At 30.6% G+C, this 6,746-nt stretch overlaps 1 long non-coding RNA gene across 1 annotated transcript; it reads left to right on the forward strand.

The window, feature by feature from the left end:
- On the forward strand, positions 1,881–2,405 carry LOC110270620. Its single transcript, XR_002360258.1, has 2 exons — positions 1,881–1,986; positions 2,109–2,405. It is a non-coding gene; the product is annotated as an uncharacterized LOC110270620 (long non-coding RNA).

Consider the following 6,746-nt stretch of genomic DNA (forward strand, 5'->3'; position numbering starts at 1 on the left):
AATTTTTTGATTCTAATGGAGGAGAAACACTGCGATGCCGCATCTCCAACTCCTTCCACCACCACCGACTCACTCGCATCTGAGCCTACATCAATGTGCCACCGTGCCGGAGCTCTGAAGTGCAAGGTCAGCTCCCTCTCACTATAGCGCGTCAAATCCACACGGTGTCATCGCTTCCCCGGCAAGTTCTGCCGCTTGTTCAGCTTTTGCTCCGGCGGATGTGAAGCACTTAGAGAACAGTTTGGGCGTGGACTCAGTGCCGCTGGCTGAGGAGATCTGAGAGAAGAGTAAAATAGAGAGATTCAGGGAGGAGAGAAAGCTCGCCTCGCGGTCGTCGTTGCCGTCGCCACCGCAGTTCATCGCCTTTCCAGATCTGGTAGCACCGGCCAAGCCTCTGAGGATGTTCCATTACGACCTCCTCGACGAGACGCAGAACAAGCTCGATTACATCCTATCTCTCTCACTGTCGAGAAATTCCTCGAGCGCCGCCTCCATATTCTCGTATTCAAGTCCGGCATGGCCAAGTCCATCCATCAGTGCATATTATGTCTTTTTACATATTTTCACATTTTCCCTTAATTTAGGGTTTTTTTAATTCCTATTTTCTATCACTCATGTTTCTTTGTTTTTTTGTGCTTATTTTAAAGTTTAGAATCTAATTTCTTAAATATTCAAGTAGCTCAAAATTATAGTCTGATCTCTTCGGTGATTTGAAATTATTTGGTTCCATTGGTAATTACACTGCCTTTAATTTTGCCATCAAGAATGGCTTTAAAAACTTGATATCCTCATATACATTTTGGAAGAAAGCAATGAGATTCTCTGTTGAAGTTTTACGGTCTTGAAAGCCTTTTTATTGTTATTTGCATCACTTTGAAGTGTTGAAATGGACCCTTAGTTGAAGGTAGTATATATATATATGCTTCACTTACAAACCTACCCAGGGGCGCAGGTAGGTATAAACAAAGGGGGGCAATGGCCCCCCCCCCAAAATTTTAGCTTTTATTCAAAAAACAAAAAAAAGTTTGACCATTGATACATTTTTTAAAAGAAAAGATCAAGAGAATGAAGATGCTTCTACTATTACTACTCCAATACTTGAGGGGTCATCAAATTTCATTACTTCAAGTTCTTCATTGAATAGCTCAAAGCGTCCACGACTTCTTCCAAATCAACTGGATGTTTTTCATTTGGAAAGAGATCCTGGAATGCGACCAATGATTTGGAAGTTTCCTCCAAATAAAAGAGATGAAATCCGTCGGGCTTATATTAAAGTTGGGCCAAATCAGCACTTCTAATGAGCTAAATATTTTGAAATCTCAGTTGCAACATTATCAACATGATATACCAAATCATTTGAAAGGCATTGGTACACTTTCTGAATTGTGCAACAAGTTGCAAGAAACAGGAAAATCAAGAACTTATCACATGGTTGATAGATTAATACGTCTTGTTTTGACTCTACCAGTGTCTACAGCAACAACAGAAAGAGCTTTTTCAGCAATGAAAATTGTTAAGACAAGACTCCGAAGTAAGATGGCTGATGAATTTCTTGCAGACAATTTGGTCATCTATATAGAAAAAGAATTAGCAGCTATTTTTGACACAAATTCAATTATAGATGATTTTGAAAATAGAAAAAAACGTCGAATAGCCTTTTCATGATACAAAACTGTAAGTAGTAATTTTTATATATTATTGTCTTATTTTGATTGAGATTATATATTTATTTTTTTTTTAATTTTATCAATAGAAATAGTAATATAAAATATAACACCGCCCCCCTAAATAGTTAGCCTAGCTCCGCCCCTGAACCTACCTATGTAAATTTGATTGAGACGAATTTTCAACTCCATTCTCTATTATTGAGTACTGAGCTTGATGAAAGTGAAATGACCAAACAGGGCATACAAGAAGCTCTCAGCCGTTGGATTGTGGGAGAATAAAAAGAAAGCCTCAGTGGAGGCACAACTCAAGATAATTGAGGTCATCAACTTTTCTAACTATAATAGATTATCATTTGCAAAGAGAATGCTTTTTTAAATTTCACTAAGGACTTGCATGTGTTCAACTAACACATGACATTACTAAAAAAATTATTTAAACAGGAAAACTTGAAAAGAAAGAAAGCAGAATATGCAGAAAAGATGAAGAATAAGATAGCTGATATTCATAGGTCAGCAGAAGAGAAAAGGACAATGGTTGAAGCTCAAAAGAGGGAAGAGTTTATCGAGTTAGAGGAAACAGCTGCAAAGTTTCGTAGTAGTGGTTGTACACCAGCCAAATTCTTTGCATGTTTTAAAGCATAAGTTTTCTTTTTTTTTTCTCTATTTAGCTAACTACAAAAAGATCATAACATTATTGGTGTGGTTATTACTTGTTAATATTCATTTAAAGATTTGCTTTGGAGTGTTATATTTTTCTCTTGGTGTATATACTATTATATCATTGATATGAACAAGCAATTGTCTTCATCATGGTCGGAAGATAAAAGTAATTTTAACAATTAGACAATGAGATAACTCCTAACCAAAAATTCAATCTTGATTTCAATTGCATCAATTTGAGTATCATGATAAATTCATAAGCTATTGTCTATTTCTGTATTAGTTTATTTTGATTGTGCAACTAGATGATTTTCAATAAAAAAGTAATTGTTAATTAATGTTAATGTGATTATTGTCTTATATAATAATTGCTTCATAAGATACTGATGTCTGTGTAATTCTAATGAGTGTGGTCAATGGGTTGATAATGAGATACATTTCCTCTGTTATGATTGAGGGGTTATGATTCAGTTCTAATTCAGTCGTTATTTCTGAAAATAAAAATCTATAAATGATATGTTAGAGAGTTCTCATTTCTATGCATATTTCATTTCATTAATTAGTATAGTCACTAGCTGTTATTTAATCTGTAACTTTACCGGTGAGAAGCACACATTCATTCTTGCACACGACCACATTAAGGTGGAAGCCACCTATACCAAATTTAGTGGCAGACGAGATGGTAACTTCGGGGTCATTTTCGGAGGTTGGGCAGACTTTGATAGTCTGTGCAAATTCAAGTCCGGAGGTGTTGGGGTGTTCGAGGTCATCTCAATTGAGTTAGTCACAATACTGGAAGTCCGATGTCGCGACGAAACTGGAAGCTGATCAATCTTGCTATCCTTTTCTTTATTAATCAGATTAGTATTTTGTAGATTATGTTGGTATATAACTTTTTAGGAATTTCGATGTACTCATTCTGCTCAAACAAGACACTATGGTTTTTGATACACTATTACTATTAAGGGTGTGTTTGGCAAACATGTTGAAAAGGATAAAAGTGCGTTTAAGTTCTTTAAACGCTATTCTTTGATGTTTGACAACTTTTTTCTCTGAAGGTAGACGTAATTTTGTATCCTAAGAGCGCATTCACTTGAAGCAAGAAATTGTAGTTTTTGACTTTTTGCGTTCACTTCACGTGCGTTTAGGTTTTTTGCTGGTCATTATTGGTTTTAATAAATTTTTTCATAATTTTTTTTATCATTGTTGGCAATTTTTATATGTTATTTTTAATTTCATAAATAAATATTAATTTTTAGGATAATTTACCAAAATAAATAATTTGGCTTCTAATTTTACCAGAATACACATTTTACAAAATGGATACCAAAATGCATTTTTTTCCATAAACTATGTAAACCGCGACAGGGACCCACGATTTACAAATGAACGTAAATCAGTACAGGATTTCGCGGATTATGTTCGAAGCCATACTACTCATAATCCGTAGTAGGGGTGTCGCGGTTCGTGTGTGAATTGCAAACGTCCATAAACCGCTACACTCCTACTGCAGTTTATGTTGATATGCAAAATGGCTAGAAATCGCGATAGGGGTCTCGCGATTTCTGTGTATATGTATTTTTTCTTCCAGTTGAACATTTTTTTAACCTGGACCTTCAACTTTAGCGTAGTTTTTACCAGCTTCAGTGATTCACCCATGTTTGACATCTCATTTGGAAAGCCCCTTGACGCTTGACGACCAAGGTGTGGTTTTTGCTTTTTTTTTTCTTTATAAATAAAATAAAATGATTATTTTTTTAAATACAAAATGGAATCGCACATCATTTCAATCATGGTGCCTGCGAATTGGAGATTGAAATCATCTTTTTATATTTATCCATTGATACCGGCGAAATGAGACGTCTACAAAATAGAGCAGCGGTCATTTTTCTGTTGTCGCAAGCAAGATAATTTCCATTAGAATATTATGATGGATAAGGAATGATCATATTGAATCTTCCTACTTAAACAATAATAAGCTTGGATGTTTAAAAAAAAAAGAGAAGGGGATTGTTAAGAACTGGTTTAGATTTTGTTTTTAGTATTTTTATTTTTATTTTTTAAAAATAAATTTTTTTTAAAAGATACCTTATTTTTAAATATTGAAAATAATAAAAATATGTTCACTTGGTCTATTTTTAAAATATATTTTTTAATATTTAAAATATCAAATTATATTTTTATTAAATGTATGTTTTTAGTTATTTAATTTTTTTTATTAAGTTAACAATTTATTTTTATATAATATCAAACATGAAATATATTTGTTGAATTTATAGTCAATTTAGTTCTAAAATTTTCTAAAATTTAGGATTGAAAAAGTATATTTGTTAAATTTTTTTATTTAGTACTGAGTATGTACCACCTAAATTAAAAGAATTATGGTGAATAATAGATTAACTTACTAGTATTATTTTTTAATGGTTGGTCTATATAAATGCAATTAATTATTTTAAGATCGTAATTTATTTCATATTTGATATTATATAAAAATAAATTATTCTTAAACTTGAAGTAAGAGTCAGGAGCATAATTGAGATTCCCTTGATCAACTAACAGAGAACTTAGCCAATGAAATGAGCCAATAGTTAGAGAAGGTATAGTCTAAAAAAAATGAAAAGAAAACTAAATAAATAAACACAATATCACAGCCCCAAAAAATAGCGGAATAATCTGAAAATTAGGGAGCATGATGGGAGAATCAAACAATGTAGTGGGACTAATGTAGTGGTATAATGATGCATGGTGATGCAGAGCAAAAAATGGAGATACAAAAGCTAAAAGGGTTGCGGTTTACCGCGGATTATGTGCAGTTTGGCTTCAAACGTAATCCGCGAGACCTATAGCAGTTTACATTAATTTGTAAACCGTGAATCCCCTGTCGCGTTTTACATAGTTTATGAAAAAAATGCATTTTGGTATCCATTTTGCAAAATGTGTATTCTAGTAAAATTGGAAACTAAATTATTTATTTTAGTAAATTGTCCTAATTTTTATTATAATAATAAAAAATTATAACATATTAAAATAAAATACTATAAAAAATACTATATAAAAAAATACTAAAAGAAGTATAAAAAAGGATTAGATATATTTTAAAAAATAACATTATAATTTAATATTATATTTTTTTGGTAATTAACTAATTATCTTTCTAAAAATAATTTTAACTAATATTATCCAAACAATATTCATTTTATCAAAATCAATTTTAGTATAAAATTGTTAAACATAAATTATGTTGGCATAAACTCGATCACTTCTATCCAAGATCAATTCTACAAAATCACTTTCATTCAAACTCCAGTTTGACAAACGTCAATCCAAACAAACACTAAATCACCTATGAAAGTGCTTTGTTTACTAACAATGTTAATGACTTCTACTAATCGCGTTCTAACTTTTCTACTTATACTCAATTTGATCTTCAACTTTCTTCTTTGATTACACTAATTAATATTTGTCTACTTCAATAGTGTTATCCATTATTAATTTTCTGTAAAGCCATCTCTTTTAAATTTGGTGTAAATTCAAATTATTACAATAACTTAAAAAAACCTACAAATATTTTATATACACCAAGCCCCAAATTATTATAATTCTTGAAATTACTTGGAATTTATTATAAACTCTTGTTCATTTCCTTTAAATTTTTTCAAAAAAAAATCATATATTAATATAAAAGATAAAATTGTACAGGAGGATATGTGTTTCATTAAAATATGAAGTAGTGTTTGATCATTAAAATATGAAGTAATTTTTATGTGAACTGTGGGTAGTAATTTAGGTTGTTTTTTAGAGGTATAAATTTGTATTATATTATTTTTTGGGTGGGATGTAGGTGTAGTCCATGTTACAAAATAAAAAAAATCAATTCTTTTAAAAAAATCAGTCTTTAAATAATTGATCCAATCAAATTAAATTAGATCGGTCTACAAATATATTAAATTTTGTGTCAAAACTAACATTTTTAATAACTGTTGAACGGATGTTATCCCAACCTTTTATTTAGCATGTTTTATGGTCCTTCAAGATCTTGAAAATACTTTTTTTACCAAAGACATTTCCTTCTTTCGATATTGCTATAGGATTTTCAAAAGATTTCTTCTAAAAATTCTATGTGTTAGAATATAATTAGCATCAATTAGGATCATTTAGAATTACTTAGTATATCTGAATATTTATTATAGAATATTATGTCTTTATTATAGTATTTTAAAAGAGAAAAAAATAGATATAGCTTTTAACATATATAATTCAACAATCGAGTTAGAACTATTTGTTTTTAATGGTATATTTTTCAAAAACTATATGTAAAACGTATCTCACTTTTAAAATATTATAAAGTTGTTCTATTTAATTTAAGAATGTCGGATAATTCAAGTTATTATAAATACGTTTAAAAAAGGTGAAGCAATT

The sequence above is a fragment of the Arachis ipaensis genome, chromosome B04, assembly GCF_000816755.2.
Source record: "Arachis ipaensis cultivar K30076 chromosome B04, Araip1.1, whole genome shotgun sequence".
Taxonomy (NCBI): domain Eukaryota; kingdom Viridiplantae; phylum Streptophyta; class Magnoliopsida; order Fabales; family Fabaceae; genus Arachis; species Arachis ipaensis.